At 33.6% G+C, this 18766-nt stretch overlaps 2 long non-coding RNA genes across 2 annotated transcripts; one reads left to right on the top strand and one right to left on the bottom strand.

Annotated features, from left to right (window-relative positions):
* Positions 1-5679: 5679 nt before the first annotated feature.
* LOC143239457 (uncharacterized) lies at positions 5680-7905 on the bottom strand. The gene is made up of 2 exons (XR_013021188.1): positions 7209-7905; positions 5680-6522 (listed from the first exon to the last, which is right to left on the bottom strand). It is a non-coding gene; the product is annotated as an uncharacterized LOC143239457 (long non-coding RNA).
* A 1809-nt stretch (positions 7906-9714) lies between these two features.
* Positions 9715-16090, top strand: LOC143237115 (uncharacterized). The gene is made up of 3 exons (XR_013019870.1): positions 9715-9816; positions 10205-10376; positions 15965-16090. It is a non-coding gene; the product is annotated as an uncharacterized LOC143237115 (long non-coding RNA).
* The last annotated feature ends 2676 nt before the right edge of the window (positions 16091-18766 follow it).

Below are 18766 nucleotides of genomic sequence, written 5' to 3'. Positions count from 1 at the left end.
TATATCAGCAAATTGCTTAATGGAGTTAATAAGGCGAGTAAACGCGAGTCCAACTTTTTCGCTTCAGATGGATGAATCAACAGATGTCGCAGGTTATGCGATGTTGCTTGTGTTTGTTCGCTATATTCACGAAGCTGGTTTTGAAGAAGACATGCTTATTTGCAAACCTTTGCCGACTCAAACACAGGCGAAGAAATATTTAAACTGCTCGACTTCTTTATAGAAGAACATGAGATCTAATGGCACCTTTGCTCAAGTATTTGCACTGATGGGACTGCAGCTATGATTGGAAAGTTTTCAGATGCACTAATAAAAAGGAAAAACCCGAATATCGAGAGCATCCACTGCTATCTTCATTGTCATGCACTTGCAATGAAACGAAAGCCAGAAGACTTAAAAGATGTATGGATGATGTCATAAAAATAGTTAATTTTACAAAATCAAGACCACTCAATATGATGATCTTCAGTTTACCCGGTGAGGATATGGGAAGTTTGTATAAAAATTTGCTGCTTCATGTTGAAGTCAGATGACTTTTTCGAGAAAAGTGCTTGCTCGGTTTTACGAACTGAGTGAGGAGATAGATTTCCTATAATCTGAATGCCATTTTGAACTTGCATACAAATTAAAAAACAAATGCTGAATAAAGAGGGTGGCTTACCTTTCGAACGTATTTGCCTATCTGAATGAAGTGAATGCTGCAATGCAGGGTACCAGGGTAACATACTTCAAAGCTCAAAGTAAAATGGAAGCGCTTTAACGTAAGCTTTGAAAATCTCAGTGATTTTTTTACTTATGAATGAAGTTTCCTTGAGTGAAGATGCAAAAATTTCAGTCTTGTTGCACATATCTGATTTGTGCACAACTATTGAGGAGTACTTTCCTCCCCATTTAAATAAAAATTACTGAGTATTCAAAGTCCCTATTTTAACTGCTTTTGAAAGAGAAAGAACAGCTTACAGAAATTTCAACTGATTACACACTAATTTATTGTGTCCCAATAACCAAATGAACTGTCCAGGATATAGGGTGTACAAAGTTGGTTTGGTTTGCTTTTGAATTTTGCGCAAAGCTACACAAGGGCTATCTGTGCTAGCTGTCCCTAATTTAGTAGTGTAAGACTAGAGGGAAGGCAGCTAGTCATCACCACCCACCGTCAAATCTTGGGCTACTTCTTTACCAACGAATAGTGGGATTGACCGTCACATTATAACTCTCCCACGGCTGAAAGAGCGAGCATGTTTGGCGCGACGGGGATGCGAACCCAAGACTATCAGATTACGAGTCGCACGCCTTAACACGCTTGGCCATGCCGGGCCCAGAACACAAGAGTAAGGTAGAAAAATAAAAAATTACATTACCATTGTTAAGGAAAACCAAATTACATTGTTAGAAGTTTATTTTGATATTTATAAATGAAATTCATTAGTAACGCACGACCTTCCAGGGGCTCAGCGATATATCTGCGGATTTACAACGCTGAAAATCGGGTTTCAATACCCGTGTTGGGCAGAGTACGGATAGCCCATTGCGTAACTTTGTGCTTAATTCAAAACAAGAACATATTCCTTTTAATTTGTCCATCTGGGATTCTACATAAAACATGTGTAAAACAGAATATCAAATATACATGTTGTCTCCTTCAAACTAACTTCAACTTGTGTGATTTTTATCACAAATTTAGATTTCTTTAAAAACTAACGAACAAAAACCTGACTCTTTAACCAAGTATTCATAAGGAACCTTTAATGTTTTAAATTATAGTGTTTTGTTTCCTAAGGATTCTAATAGGAAGTTTTATATTTTCAAGCTGGTTGATGTAAAGCTAGAGACTAGACCTAATAACTAATTATCCATTTCATTAGAGGAGTTTATCAAAGATGATGATGAAGAAAGTTTTAAAAGTCCATGGGTAATCAAGGAAAAAGTAAAGTCCGGAAGGACTGGGGCCTAAATATTTGTGGAAGTAATTCGTCAGTGGTGTCAAGAATCTGCAGAAGAGAAAAAGATTATGTGGATTGAAACAATTGTTTGTTTGATAGAAAATTTTGTTTTATATTCTAAACAGATGATGAAATTAAAGACTTTTTCTGGACTTCAGAAAAATAAGGTTGCAGTTAAACTTTGTGTTGTGTTATTGGAAACCATATTAAGGAGCACTTTCCCCACTCTGTACCCTTCAGGTGATGCAGTGATAATCTTGGATCTTCTAAACTCTAAATATTCGTTATGGCTATCATGGGCACATCACAGATTGCCCTTAGTGTAGCATCGAGCTTAACAAGAATCATACAGCTTCGTCAGTACTATTTTGTTTGTCAACTAACTCTATGTTATTCATGAGATTCTAAAAGAAAAGTTACTTTCTGTTTCATTTGTGTTATAATTAAGGGTAGACGTGCACCGAATATCCAGTTATAAACTACGTTAAATAATCTATGTTTCAAAATGGTTAGAGTTTTGATTATAATTTTTTGTATATTAGCACAATCATTTCTCTAAAGTTCAATATTGAACAGTTCTAGAATAAAAAAACCAAAACTTTAATTCATTACATACATGTACAAAAAAGTTAGTCTTATACGTTGAAAATGTCATGACAGAAAAGTATTGTCAAAAGTAAACACGATATATTCGGTATGAAAAAAGTGTTTTTTTTACTAATTAATAATAGTTTACACAAATAATGTCGGATGTTTCATGTTGAAATAAGAAAAGTTAAAAATTAATAATAAGGTTTTGATGCAGTATAACAAAATGTATTTTGTTTGTTTGACGTTTGAATTTCCCGCAAAGCTACTCGAGTGCTACGTGCGCTAGCCGTCTATAATTTAGCAGTATAAGACAAGAGAGAAGGCAGCTGATCATCTCCACCCACCGCCAACTCCGAATAATGGGTTCTGATAAGCTCTTGTGAAACGGTTCTACGTCCCTAAAGCGCTGAAGGGGATTTATCAAAAACCACGACAGCAGTTCAGAGTAGAGATCGTTCAGGAATTTCACAAAAATTATAATAGAACATGCATGTAAAACACATAATAAAACAGAGTTGTTCTTGAAACAGCACTCGGTACGTTCTACCATAATGGCTAAGACTCACTAAAATATTTATAACATTTTTGTTTCGTAAGACTACTGAATGAACAGCTATGAATAATTTATTCAAACCTGGACAAACTTACTAAAACAATTACTGTGTAGTTCATTGGATTATTTTTATGTTGATTCTTGAAAAAGAAGGAAAGATTGTATGAATTCATTTGTGGCCAAATTTCTCTTCGAAACCATTAAAGCACTAAAGTCCACAACACAAACGAGTTGATGTTTTGCACCCACACCTTTTATAGAAAATTAAGTAAGGTATTGAACAGGTTGAAGGGTGAATTAAAAGTAGATTTGTTTATTCTGTATTTTCATTCAGCTAAAAAAACTTCATAGTTATAGTATAAACGATGTTATCATAGCCACTTGTAGTTGTTTTTGTACAAAAAGAAAAACACCTGGTGTTCATTTAAAAAGCTTAAGTACGTGGTGAAACAGACACTGTAAGCCAGTAATATATGAACATCAGGTGTCTCTTTATATATATATATATATAACCTATAATTAAATTTCTTGCAAATGGCTTAAAAGTTTATACGCAACGGCAGTATGAATAGTGAATATAAGCGATCGACCACATTTTGTAACGAAAAGAGCTGAATATAAATTTCAATAGTTATATTGACCCCGGTGTCTCATTGAAAATTTTGTGGACTTACACGCTTAAATTTGGTTTCGATTCCTCTAGCTAGCAGAAGAAAGATAGCATCAAAACAAATAAAAAACAGATTCTTGGCAGGAATTCGGGTTTGATACCTTTCAAACCTCAAAATTGGTGTTCAAAAATTTTAATTCCTTTATACCCAGCGCGAAATATATTGTTGATTAAAGTCACACGAATTTGGATGGGAAGTGGACATACGTTACGTAGAGCACGATGTTCGAGGCGCATGGCTGCGTGACAGATGCCGACTCAAGCTGTGAAAAACACTGATTGGAAGCCGTATATTTCTTGACACACGTGGAGATGACATTAGACAGTAGTCAGAAGTCTAGATGAGAGAAAGCGATTCTGTTTTTTTTTTCGCAGAGCAAAGCCGCATCGACCTGTCTGCTGACATGTAAATCCGTAGACTTATCGCTATACCAGCGGGGTCGAGAAAGAGTTAGGAAAAGAAAGTCAGAACAAAGTTCAAAAGTTCATGTTTCTGCAGTTGTTGATAATTACAAACTTCTTATAATTATATTAAATTAATTACAATAAAAGAATCAAAAAGCCTTGTGGACACGATAAACGACTCATTTGCATGGAACAAACAGAGTACTTAGAGAAAACCCGCTTTCTCGGGCCAGGCTCGAGATGTTGGAATGAAAAACAAAATACTTTGTTAGCGTATGTAATTACTGTTTTGAATCACTGTTATATTAACGTTAGATACGTGCGCTCTTTGATGTTACTGACATATTCCTGGGAGTTATATTTCGGCAGCGAAAATTCTGTTTTAATCTCTGTGTCTTGTTGCTAGCGAATTTTATCCTAGATAATATTAGATATGTATGTCATAAGTGACGGGACATCCGTACTTATAGGCCGTACAGCGTACAGCGGCCTATTTGTTTTGTTTTGAATTTCGCGCAAAGCTACACAAGGGCTATCTCCGTTAGCCCTCCCTAATTTAGCAGTGTAGGACTAGAGGGAAGGCTGCTCGTCATCATCACCTATCGCCAACTCTTGGGCTACTCTTCTAACAACGAATGGTGGGATTGAGCGTCACATTATAACGCACTCACGGCTGAAAGGGCGAGTATGTTTGGTGTGACGGGGATTCGAACCCGCAACTAGGTTAGATAGTCTAATGTGTAGTTTTGTGCTTAATTAAAAACAAAAAAAAAAGCAAATCATTAGCGATTTTGTTTCCTGGTAGACTAGTGGTAATTTCCTGCCTTCTAACGGTGAAGTACTGGGTTCTATTCGTCGTGGTGAACAAAGAGCAGATGGCCATTCTGTAGGTTTGGATAAACAAAAAAACAACATTACAGTTTATTTATAAATATTGTGAATCATTTCAGGGTTTTTATTTGACTTGCGTTATTAATTTCTTATAGCATTTTAGTCCCCCGCTTATATAGCGGTATGTCTTCGGATTTCTAACGCTAAAATCAGGGGTTCGATTCTCCTCGGTGGGCTCAGCAGATAGCCCGATGAGGCTTTGCTATAAGAAAAACACACACACTATATGATTGTAATTGTGTTGTATTTCGTAGGTATATTAAATAGGATTTGTTTATCGTGTATTTAAATTTTTAATTTAAAGGGTTATTAAACTTCCATTTGTTGAAAGCCTAAATTGTAATTAATATGACATTGTTCTACTTAAAACGTTTTGTATTGTAATATTATTTTATTTGCTACTTAAATTTATGCGTTGAAACGTCTATTTAAAATCGTTGTTATTTTCTCAGAAGGAAGACAAGAGTGCCGTTGATGGTAAATATACAAGAAGGCTATTGATGGCAAATAGACAAGAGGGCTGTTTATAGTAAATTGACAAGAGGACCGTTGAGAGTAAATGATAAATCTAGAGTACTGGTAGGTAAGTATGATTTTGATATTATGGAAATACCTGAAACACGGTGAAATGTAAATGATTTTATTGGCAGAAATGTCTGTGAAATACAGGGTTACAGACGACTTAATAGAAATAAAGTACTAAATAAAACTGGGAGTGTGGCTTAAAATGTAATATTTGAGTTACATTATGTTGAAGTTGAGGATGAGAAAGCAATTAGGAAAGAGATTTAATACATGAGGTTCTATTAGTGGATATAAAGAGAAAAGACTTTTAGTGTGAATGTTTTGCAAACCGTCAAATGATTCTCTTGAATTTAGTGAGGAAATTTACAATGAGACAAGGATATCAGCTGTTCATAATTGAGTGATTTTAATTTTAGGCCTATAGTTTGGGAAATGCTACAGTCTAACCATGAAGGAGATAAGATTTTGAAAATGTTCAAAGATGACCTAGGAAGGTGAAAAAGTCGTTCACTGTTTTATTAGTAAAAGTATTAATACCCATACCAACCGTTCTGAGATACATTTTTACTTCAAGTGGGTTTCTCGTCATCAAGGAAAGGGCCGTCTGGAAACTGATATTAACCAGAAGTCATCGCTATTACCGTATTACTTGGGCAACAAAGAAAAGAGACCATCTTATATTTAGGACACTGACGATATGTCTTATTTATCAGATGAGTCGTGTTTTCGGGTTGTTAAAGCTGATGGTAGGATTCGTGATTCGTCGTTTGCCTGGAGAAAAGATGAGGAAAGACACTCTTTGCAACAGAGAAAATACAGGAGACTGTGCAGTACGTATTTGGGCAGCTATTTCTCATGGTGGAACACTACTTTTTACATACTTCAGGGAAACGACAACGGCGTCTCCTATAGACATCACACGTAGATAATATTTGTACCATATGCTAGGGCGAGATATAAATATCTAAATTTTCTATTGTTAACATTAACCATGCTATTATGGTCATGAAATATTATTATGACATCAACAGAAAAAAAGAATTAATACCCTAATAAGTTATATTTACTATTAACAACACTCTACTTTCATGCTATTTCTAACAACTAATACTAAAATTTATTTGTAAAATAAGTGCTTCAAATATCAAGAACCGACATTTTTTATGTTTATATAACTCTTAAACATTGAACTATACAGTTATAATCATCCTAAAAATATCGAAAACTATAATCAACGCTGTAATGTCTTTAAAATACAGATTACTTTACCTACTTTACAACTGTAATATTAATGAAACAGGTAATAGTTATTATTGTACACTCTTTTAGATAACTTACAGTTGATTGACGAGCAAAATAAAACCGATAAAGCTGTATGCTTCTTGTTAAGCCCAAAGCTACACAATGGGAAACCTGTGGTGTGTCCATCACAGCTATATCAAATATTTAGAGTTTGTAAGCACTCAATTTTACCACTGTAACTTACACATGAGAGAGAGGGGGTGAGAAGGGTCATTAATATGGTTTCCAATAACATAACAAAGTTAAACTACTAATTTCTGTTTTTGAAAGTTCAAATGCAATCTCTAGTTTCGAATATCTCTTTAAAATACAAAACAAAAAATCTTACCAAATGTTTCAACTCCTGTATTACGTCTGGAGATTCTATAAATAAGTGACGAATTTCTTCCACCAACCTTTGCGACATCTACGTCCCAAGCCCTTCTGGCCTTTACGTTATCCATGACAACCTTTGATTTTTTAGAACTTTATTTATCATTATTGTCAGTAGGTTCATCTGGTGTGATGTAATATGAAATGGATAATAATTCGTTATATCCGGTCTCTAGTTTCACATTCAACCAGCTTTAAAATATACAACTTCGTATTAATATTCTTAGAGAAACGAAACAATATACTTTAAAATATGGACGATTCCTCATGAGTACTTGAATAAAGAGTCAGGTGTCTGTTTATTTATTTCAGCGCAAATCTAAATTTGTGGCAAAAAAATCAAGTAAACTTGTTTTATTTATCGCAATAAATACTTCCGGTGGGTCAGCGGTAAGTTTTTGAACTTATAACGCTATCATCTGCGGTTCGATTTTTCTTGGTGAACAGAACACGGTGGAGGTTTGCGCTAGAACCATATTAATTGCTTCTGGAGGAACATCGCGAAGTGTGAGGTTTTAAAGTAGTGAAAATTGGTTTTCGCTACCCGCTGTGGGCAAAGCATAAATAAACCATTTTTGCAGCTATAAGTTGGACAACAAACAAACAAACTATATACAATACTGCTAACATTAAGAATCATTAATTTTTGGTGTGTAATAAAGACATACAGTTAGTGACGTATTTTCGTCTTACCTAATGGCTCCAACGGTATGAGACCTATAATCATGATTACATTTAGATAAATATATAACAATTGTTTCAGATATCACATGTACCATAAATATTATAGAGTATTACAAAGAGTACTGAAGATAATATTTTATCTTTTTTCATGATAACAAGAGAGCACTGGAACTAAATTTGGTTGTTGAACTTAATACAAAGATACTCGTTGACTGTGCGATAACTGATAAACAATACCAACCGCCAACTCTTAGTCTACGCTTTAATCAACGAATATTAGTCCTTATCATCACACTATAGTCGACTTCCTTAACCACCAGGTTCTTAACACAGTATAGAAGAATTGATCTAATAGTCTGCGTATGTTCTCACCGTATTAGAAGTAGTGAAGCTTGTATACACGGTATTATTATTGGTCACTTGTTTAATAATACATTAATCAACAAAAGTGACAATTGATCAATGTACATATTTGAACTGGAACTTTGTTGATCGTACTGTATTGGTGTATTATTACCTCTGATTAACACCGAAGTTTTGTGATATTCATGTAAATCATACTTGTTTAGAAGTTTAATGCTGAGCTATTGTTTAAGGCCTATATTATACTGGAATATTTGTCGTACGTAACAGTACAATATTTTACATGATTTCGATTTACAGAGAAATGTTTCTCATTAGTGTTTACAAAACTAATTGAAATGCAGTTTAGTCAACAAAAGACACAAACTCTAGTAGTTCACATGAATATAATTATTATCAAAGCTTGAAAGCAGAGAAAGGAATATCATTACATTCATTGTTTAAGCACAAAGTTACACAATGTTCTATTACCATAGAACAACCAAAGTTCACTGTTTTTCTTACTTATAGGATATCAAGTTTGTTTAAGCACAAACTTACACAATGGGCTATCTATGCTCTGCCCACCAAGGGAATCGTAATCCAGTTTTCAGCGTTGCCCTAAGACCTACCGCCATGATACTTGGGACGTTTCTTTTGGCCTAACCAGGTTTCTGGACGTTAACAAAAACAACCAAATTTGTTTTGTACTTTTCGCTTTTGTTTGTTCTTTGTATTGAGTGTTGTTAGAATAAATAACTTAAACCTAATGTAATGTAATTTTGGAGATAAACTAGGAACATCCATTTGAATACAGTCTGTATGTTAATATCAGAAAAGGTAAAGATAATACACAAGCAATTAAAATTTATTGAACATCTGAAAAAAATAGAGATATTTTTCCTTATAACAACAATATTTGTAAGCAATATTCATCTCTATTCAGAAACACGTATTTTGTCTCTCTCACGTGACGTAAAGTTCAAAGGCAGCCTGCACTGTTCGTCACTCGTGAACGGAACCTTTAAGAAAAAAACATGAAAACCTCTATCACCAAGAACAATGTGTGGTTAAGAAACAATAGTTGATGAAATGACAACAATAAGATAAACAATGTTATTAAACTTTAACATGAATAACTATAGCATGATAGTATTGTAAAATTAATTGTATTATCTTCGTACGTTCACGCTTTCTCTGATATATATATATTGAAAATCGATTGTACCACTTCTTACAAAAACGGTAGTACTTGAAGTTATTTCAAAATATCAGATAATATACTGATTTACAAACAGTAATGTTGGCGCCTGTATACAAAACCTTTGTGAGCAAAACTGGAAGAGATAAAGTGACGAGTCCGTACATGTCTTACCTAAAACGTTTGTATTTTAATACCCGATTAAATCTATTGGTTCTTTAGTGATAGCCATAGCCACCACCATGTCCCCCATATCCACCGTAGCCTCCATAACCGTGACCGCCATAACCTCCATGTTCAAGCTGATAAAAGACAATAATATTATTTTTCATTTTAGGTTAGTTACTTATCTATTCATTAATAGTTTATTTGTATTATATTACTCTTGGTATTTGTAGGCCTAATTTATAGAGTCGTTGTAATAGTAGTACGCTTTATAAAACAAGAGGGAATTCTCAATAGCTGCAGTACATGAAACTCTTTCATGCTGCTTTAGAGAAAGTGAAAAACATAATATACAATCATAACACAAGTGTAAGATTTTATTGTGTACGAATTTGACTGTAAAGAAGAGTATGGGAAAACATTTAATATATCTTTCTTACCAAAAAGGAAAACCTTTTAAACAGATCTTTTTAACAATTCACTGTGATCTCCTATCCTTGTAAACTAAAAGAAACTAAAGTACAATTCGCACGTGTGACAAACATACATGTTTGTTTCAGTTAAGGAGATATTGAAGTTATGGACCGTTATCACATTCACCGAGAAAAACAACAACTGTCTGTCTTAACACAATACCAGTAAAGTAATTGAAGTCTTCCCTGTAACAGAACATTCCTGATGACCAGTTAGCACATCCGAGGTTCATGTACACTAAAGAACTGATCCACTCATGTAAGTTGTTATTGTCAACTTGAATAAATAATAAATTATAAACATATAAAGAAAATGCCAGAAAACAAACGTTCAGTAAAAAATCTGAGATTTATGAGCAAAAAGGACCATAAATCACTTCTATAGATGTGGGGATTGCCCTACTCCGTAGTAAAAGCACGAATAAAAAAACCATAAAAATGTAATGTTTTACGGGTGTGACCCATTGTTGGCAAACTTGTATAATTTTTATATGTGTAAAATCGGCTCGTTTGGGTTGAGAAAATATTTTACGTCGAAGGGCGAACAACGTTTCCACCTTCTTCGGTGAACCTGACGATGACTGAAGAAAGTCGAAACGTTGTTCGCTCTTCTACGTAAAATATTTTCTCAACCCAAACGAGCCAATTTTACATATATATTTCTCTACAAGTGGGTTTTCTCGACATCACTGTATAATTTTTTGTTTTGAGAAAAAAATGTCTGTAATCATCCCATGCCGCATTTTTTCCTGTTAATAACGTGTTAATCATGTGTTATCGCAAACTATTTGTTGTGGGACCAAGTGCTTTTCAGAAAATCTACAGACATAGATTAGAGAATTAGGCATAGTTAAATATTGGTTCTTTTACACTGTCTTCTTGTTATAACATTTTTATGAAACCCAGAAGTGACGATCTCAGACTCAGAACCCCAAGAACATCCCCCTCCATGTGTCAACCATATAACTAATGACTTATTAACAATACACCCGCAGTGTCTGAGAAATTGGATTATGCATTCTTTATTTTATCGCTCTCGATGTGTAAATTGCTCGAGACATGTTTGAATGTGAGAAGTTAAATATTAAAGTGATATATTTCCTCTGGGTGTATCCTTTCAAGATTTGATAATAATTCTATTCATGTGAACTGCTACAGTTTGTGTCTTTTCTTAACGAAACAGCATTTCAGTCAGTTCTCTGAACATTAATACATGTGACGTCGAGTTTATCACTAGTTGATACAGCAGCATCTAACAATAAAGATTCAGTAGTTATCACAAAACTCGACATGTTTGCGATAATTGTTAACTTTAAAATATATTTTACTTTAAATATGGCCAAGCGGTTAAGATACTCCACTTGTAATCTAAGAGTCTCGAGTTCGAAATATCTATCGCACCAAATATGCTCGCCCTTTCAGCCATGGGGGCGATATAACGTTACAGTCAATCCCACCATTCGTTGGTAAAAGAGTAATCAAAGAGTTGGCGGTGGGTGGGGGTGGTGATGAGAATCTTTCTTCCCTCTAGTCTTACACTCCTAAATTAGGGACGGCTAGCGCAGATAGCCCTCGTGTAGCTTGTGCGAAATTCAAAACAAACCAAACCCTTGAAATCTAAACTATATGACGTATTGTACTGTTACGTACAACAAATATTGCAGGATAATGGAGACCCTAAACAATAATCAGCGTTAATCTTCTCAATAAGTATAATATAAGAGAATGTCATAAAGCTTCAGAGTTAATCAGTTAACCAGTACAGTACACTAAACAACAAAAATGCACATTGATTCATTGTCCCCTTTGTTATTTAATGTATTATTAAAGAAGTGAGTAATAATATTACTGTATATACAAGTTTCACTACTTATAAGAAACATACGGTTAGAACATATACAGATTATGAGATTAATTCCTCAATTAATCAAGTAGCCCTAGAATTTGCTGTGGGTGATATTTATGAAGTATAACCATCGAGTAGCTTTGAGTGAAGTTCAAGTAACAAACAAACAAACGTAGTTACACTGCTTTATGGTTATCATATTCGTGTGGAATATTTCGTAAAGGAAGATAAAATATTATATTAAGGTTAGTTTGTTATACTTTATAACATTTATGGTACATGTGATATCTGAAACAATTGCTATATATTTATCTAACTGTAATCATGGTTATAGGTTTCATACAACTGGAACCATCTGGTAACAAGAGTTTGTAGTATGAAGCTAGCAAGAAACTAAGCTACCAGAATGTAGGTTTTAATTCTACAGAACCGTGGTCGTGCATAACGAAACAGGTTTTAAGAAAACAGAAACCATAATTGCAAAGTTGAACAGTATACAGTAGATAAAATTCTAGGCAAATGTAGGAAGCATCGTTCGGAACCACCTGAAAAATAGGTGCTGTCAGATGTTTACGTTCATTCCACGCAAGGATCCAGCAAGAAACAGATAACTGTTGTTTACACCACATTATATTATTAGCTGACGTTAGCTACCTGGAGGGAAAATAAACAACCTGGGGAATCTAGTTTAGAACTGTACATACTTGAGCCCTTAACATGAGCAGCTTTTTTGACTGCGTATTTCGTTTCTGACAATTGTTATAAGCTTTCCATACATTGGTTTAATGGTTGTTGTGAGTGTTGAATACACACATACTTTACAGATGAAATACGTTTTGCTCAGCAAATAAAACTGTGCTTGTGAGTGTAGAGAAAACTAGTTTTTCAGGAATGTCTCGTTATTATGATTAAGTAACAAGAGTAGATTAATTTGTTCCCCCCCCCGTGGCACAGCAGTATGTCTGCAGACATACACTGTAAAAAACCGGGTTTCGATAGTTTATTGTGTAGGTTTGTGCTTAATTCCATATAATCAATAGATTGTTTAAAAGTTTAAATTGGAAAACAAGTGAGTATTTATCAACATGTTTGTGGTTATGAATAAGTCAGCAATTATCAGTAAGTCAGTGCTTACGAAAGGAAAGTATATTAATATGTCTGTATTTCAGATGTTAAATGTTGTGTTTGCCAATTGTCAGTTAAAGGATTTTACTTCTTAATAGTAATATATGATATGCTGTCTTTGGGCTTAGGATTATTCTACAGTAGGTGTCTGTGACTTGTTGACGATAAATTCAGCAACAAATGAACAGCATGCACTCCCCTTTTTTTCAAAATTATCTATCTATCTATATATATATATATATATATTTCTATTCGAAACTAATTTAACGTGTGTACAACATTCTTTATATTATACCTGTTACAGCTACACCATAAAAACTATATGGTTCGCTTATTCTTGCCAAAAGTCAACTTATGCTTTAACTTATTAGTTGACAAGTCGAATTATTCTTCCACATTTCTTTTTTACTAGTATTCTCTGTATAATTCACTTACTTATCACAGTCGTATTCTGCGATTCAAGTAATCGTTTCATCTTCTTTCTTAAACATATCACTGTTCCTTGTGTCAAAGTTGAATCAGGCTGATTCAATTACTCTAAAATTACTCTTTGACAGAATATATTGTTTTTGCTATATAATTTTATACTGTTAGCGTTACTCTGATATATTAAATGTTAGATTTATCACTTATAACGAAGTTAACTTGACACTGGTTTTTCGTTGGCCGTGACCTTATTCTCTTCTCCTATTGTATTTGTCTGTCTGCTGTTTTCCGTTCATTTCGTACTGTTTATATATTTATTATTAAATCGTCTGTTCTCGACATCAATCATTTACAAACACAACTTCCAATAATCATTTGCTTTTATTTGTTAATATCTAATTTAAATCGTATTTTATATTATGACATTAAGCCCTCCTCAAGAGAAATGTTTACAATATTTTTACTATAAACAAAGATTGTTCTTTTCATATAGTCCTTACTAACAGTTCGTCTGTCCCTCCTTACCTCCAGAACGGTTCATTCTTGTCTTCATCTGGACCTTGTGTTGCATGAAGTACATACTTACTGATCTATCTGCATACTAACATCTTTACCCTATGTTGCATGAAGTACATACTTACTGATCTACCTGTATACTGACATCTTTACCCTATGCTGCATGAAGTACCTATTGACTGATCTACTTGTATACTGACATCTAGACCCTTGTTGTATGGAGTACCTATTGAGTGATCTACCTATATACTGACACAGTAGATTTTGTTGACTTTCCTTATTCGTCACTTGGCACTTGTGTTAACGTCTTTATGATCTTAATTCTAATAGGTCCTCATATTTAAAGAAAAGTCACTGTTTCTGGTTCTACATCCATCATGGCCATATCTTTGTTCCAATAATGTACTTCTTAGGTATTCTTCTCTCCTGAAATCTTTTAAGAAATACATAATCATAGCAATTTTCTACAATTTTCCATAGTTACTATTGTGTCCGCTTGTGTATGGGATAACGGAGAGGCCGGAAGATAGTGATGCGGTTATCAAAGAAAGTTTAGATGGTAGGCCTGTCTGATTTCAAAACATAAATATTTATAATGGTTTAGATACACAGTAAACTAAATTCTATCCATGAGTAAGAATAGTTGCTTTATATATTACCCATTATGATGCTTTGTTCTTAACAAGACACAAAATGTTAGTAATTTGTGATAATATTTTCTTAAAGTAAAAGAAAGAACAAAAGACTTGCAGCGAGGTTGGAAGTAGTTACAGACATTTAAAAAATATTTAAAACATTTTTCATTCAAAACTCGAAAGAACTATTATTACTATTATATTATTATTCAAATATAATTATTTGTAAAATCAATATATCTGTATTCAAATTCTTCTGGAGTGTTAATAAACTTATAAAAATACTTAACTGAAAACATTACGCCAGGAATACAGACTTCTTTCTTTTCCTTCAAGTGTCTTGCAGCTTTAAACTGTACGAACACTACGTGTTACAACATAAAAATGAAACGATAAAATGTTGTGGTATCATTATATATTTTCCTCATGTCGTTTTAATGTAATGACACCAGCCAAACCATCAAACAAGGAAACAGTGAAGTTCATAAAGGACTTGGCCAACAGGACGATAACGAATAACTACCCAGTGTGGCTTGGTCTGTCTCAAGAAGAGACAGTAAATTCGTCAGCTTTTAGTAATCTTTGGCGTGAGTTCCAACCACACACTGTAGAAAGTGGAGTGGTTAGAATGAGCGATGAAGACGGTGGAAATAACCCCTCCCGGACCGTTGGTTGGACGCTTTGCAAAATTCCCAATGGCATTATGTTCAAAATCTCCTAATATATTTCGGGTATCTTTGCAAGGTCTAACTAGAAACAATCCTGATAACATATTGAGATAATGTTATACAGACTTTGATGTAATTCATTGTTTCTTTAATAGTTTTGTTTCATAGTGTATTGAATTGCACTAAATTACACTGTTAGTTTTATAAATGAGTTTTATGGTAATCACATATCCGTAATGTTTACAATGTGTTCCTAACTAAGAAACAGGACCGTTCCAATAATGTCTGTATGTTAGTTTGTGGTTACCTTGAGGTTTGAGGTTCACGTGAGTGAAAAGAAGCTTATTTCATAATTAACCCAATTAGTTGTTAGAAATAGCATGAAAGCAAAGTGTTGTTTATAGTAAACATAATTTACTGGGGTATTAAAAATGTTTCTGTTTTCTTGTAATGTCGTAATAGCATTTCATAAACATTATAGCATATTGAATGTTAACATTATAATATTTAAAGATAAATATTGAGGTTTTGATGTAATATTACAAATATTGTTATGAAAAAATAAAAGTCCTCTTAAATGTTTTCACGATAACAACATATTTTGTTTAATCAGTCTATTTATTTCTTACAGAGTTTTCTACGCTGATAAAGGAATAGCTAAATTATAACCTCCAAACTTTCGTCTTGAGTTAATAATCGATCAACTGAACTGAGGAAAGATGATTTAAAGATGTCGCAGAAATCTATTCTTCTTCTCTGGAAGCGGGAAATTATCTGTCAGCTTTCAATGTGTAATAAAAGCAAATACAAAATTATTACTTTGTTTGGCCATGAATATCTATTTTCCATTTGTTATACATGATTGTTCACTTTTTTATCATACAACATGTTCGTGCTTTAATCACAATTATATTTGAAGAGTTTTTGTGTGTGGTCAGGAACCGTCAAGTTAAAAAAGTATTGTAATACCAGTTTTTAATTAAATAACCTCTTTTTGGTTCTAGTTTCACTTAAACGTTGAAATGTATACCTTAACCCTAACTTGAATAATTTTGCATTCTTATTTAAGAGTTGAATTATGACTTTCTAAAATTCACACTTTATTTCAATGTAAAATATGGCATAAGAAGACTTAGTCTGGTGGCGCCATCTTTTATTTTTTATGTACTGTGCGCGGTTGTTTCTATCGGGTACAAAATTGATTTTCCTCTTGTTGTTGTAATGCAAAAGATCAATAGAAAACCATATTAACTATTAGGCTTACATTTTACAATTATAGATTAAATAAATTGGTATTGGAACGGACTGGGGTATACATGACTATACATGGGGTATATACTACTAAATTAGGGACGGCTAGCGCAGATAGCCCTCGAATAACTTTGTGCGAAATTCAAAACAAACAAACAAATAGTGTATGTGTGCTTAAGAAATCAAGTTCAGATCCCGACTACCGTGACCCCTTACGGCAAGAGAAAGATCGACAGGTGACATTTCAACTAGTCAGGTATTAATATGGTATTAAACCAGATGACGATATCCGTGGCAGATACAACATATGACTATCGTGTTGGCTGTGCTTAACTAAAAATAAACAAGCCATTAGAAACTTTGCTCTCTCATCGGTTAATGGTAATCATAATGACTTCAATCGATAAAATACGGAGTTCTGATTCTCATAGTGAACAGAGTGCAGGTGGTCATTATGTAGCTTTGTAGTACCACAAAGAGCAGTTTCATTTTAAACAATGTTGATTGTTGAAAGGATTCTGTTTACTTTGTAATTTGATATTTTGTTCAAAGTTTTAACTTGGCTTGTAACAATAATGGATTCAAGGGTTTTAGTTGTGTTATAGTTCATATGTTTATACGGATTTTGTTTATTTAGTACTGTAATTGCTTATGTAAAGGATTATTAGATTTCTATTTATATATAATCTTCCAATCAGTATTACACTGCTCAACTTAAACGTTTCTATATTGCCATTTTATATGTTGTTCAAAAGTGTCTCACTTAATTTATGCGTTTAAGTTTCTTTTAAAAGTTATTGTTTTCTTAGAGAAAAGCTATACCATGAGGTGTTTGTAATCTTTCCAATGACAGGAATCAAACCCTAAATTTTAACACTTTATGCTCATAAATTTACCACTGGCCTGTCCAACAAGTAACTGGTTATTGTCAATTTGATTTAAATAGTAAACTACAGAGATATAAAGAACATTCGAGAAAACATATCTGAGACTTATGTTATAGAAAGGTCTATAAAGGTTGAAAAATCACGACTAAAGGACATGAAAGAGTGATATTTGATATTAAAACTTCTGTAATTTTGAATTGTTTCAGTTAATAATGTGCTAATCACGTACATAGCAAACTATTAGTTGTAGATTCATGTCCTGTCTAGGAAAAACAAACATCTATATCAAAGGTTTAGATATTGTATAATGTTACTTCTTCTTAGTTGTCTTCTTGCAACCCCCCGCTAGTACAGCGGTATGTTTCCGGATTAACAACGCTAAAATCAGGGATTCGATTCCCCTCGGTGGGCTGAGCAGATAGCCCTTTGTGGCTTTGCTATACGAAAAACACACGTCTTCTTGTTATAACATTTTTATGGAACCGAAAAGGTACGATCTCAGACTCACGGCCCCAAAAATTTTTCCCTCTACGAAAAAATATTATCTTATCATGTTTCACAATGTTGCAATAGAAGTCATATAATAGTCTTTATATATTCACACTGTATGCTTCATATGAAGTAAGTAAACTGATATACACAGAGATATTAATGCTCACTTGTTTAATAATACATTAGGTGACAAAGACGCAATGTACTTTTTTTTAACTGGAACTTTTGTTGTTTAGTTCACTGTACTGGTTTATTTTTACTTCCGATTAACTCTGAAGTTTTATGAAATTCACGTATATCGCACTTATTTAGAAGTTTATTGTTTAGGGTCTATATTATTCTGCAGTATTTGTTGTACGTAACAGTACTTTAAATAATTTAGGTTTACAGGAAAAGTTTCTCAAAGTTAACTTAATTCGCCGAAAGATGTCGAGTTTTGTAATAACTACCGAATCTCTGTTGTTAGATGCTGCTGTATCAACTGGCGATAAACACGACGTCACACATATATTAATGTTCACAGAACCGACTGAAATGCTGTTTTGTTAAGAAAAAAAAACAAACTGTAGTAGTTCACAGGAATAGGATTCTTATCAAAACTTGAAAGGATATATTCGGAGGAAATATATCACTAAATATTTAACCTCTCACATTCAAACAGGTCTCGAGCAATTAACACATCGAGAACAATAAGATAGAGAATGCATAATCCAATTTCTTGAACACTGCAGACGTGTTACTTGTAAGTTATTAAACGATATTACGTATGGTCGACACGTGGAATGGATGTTCTTGGGGTCCCG

The sequence above is a fragment of the Tachypleus tridentatus genome, chromosome 13 (assembly GCF_004210375.1).
Source record: "Tachypleus tridentatus isolate NWPU-2018 chromosome 13, ASM421037v1, whole genome shotgun sequence".
Classification (NCBI taxonomy): domain Eukaryota; kingdom Metazoa; phylum Arthropoda; class Merostomata; order Xiphosura; family Limulidae; genus Tachypleus; species Tachypleus tridentatus.
The sequence above is the reverse complement of the archived record's forward strand: the minus strand, read 5'-3'. Positions and strand labels throughout refer to the sequence as shown.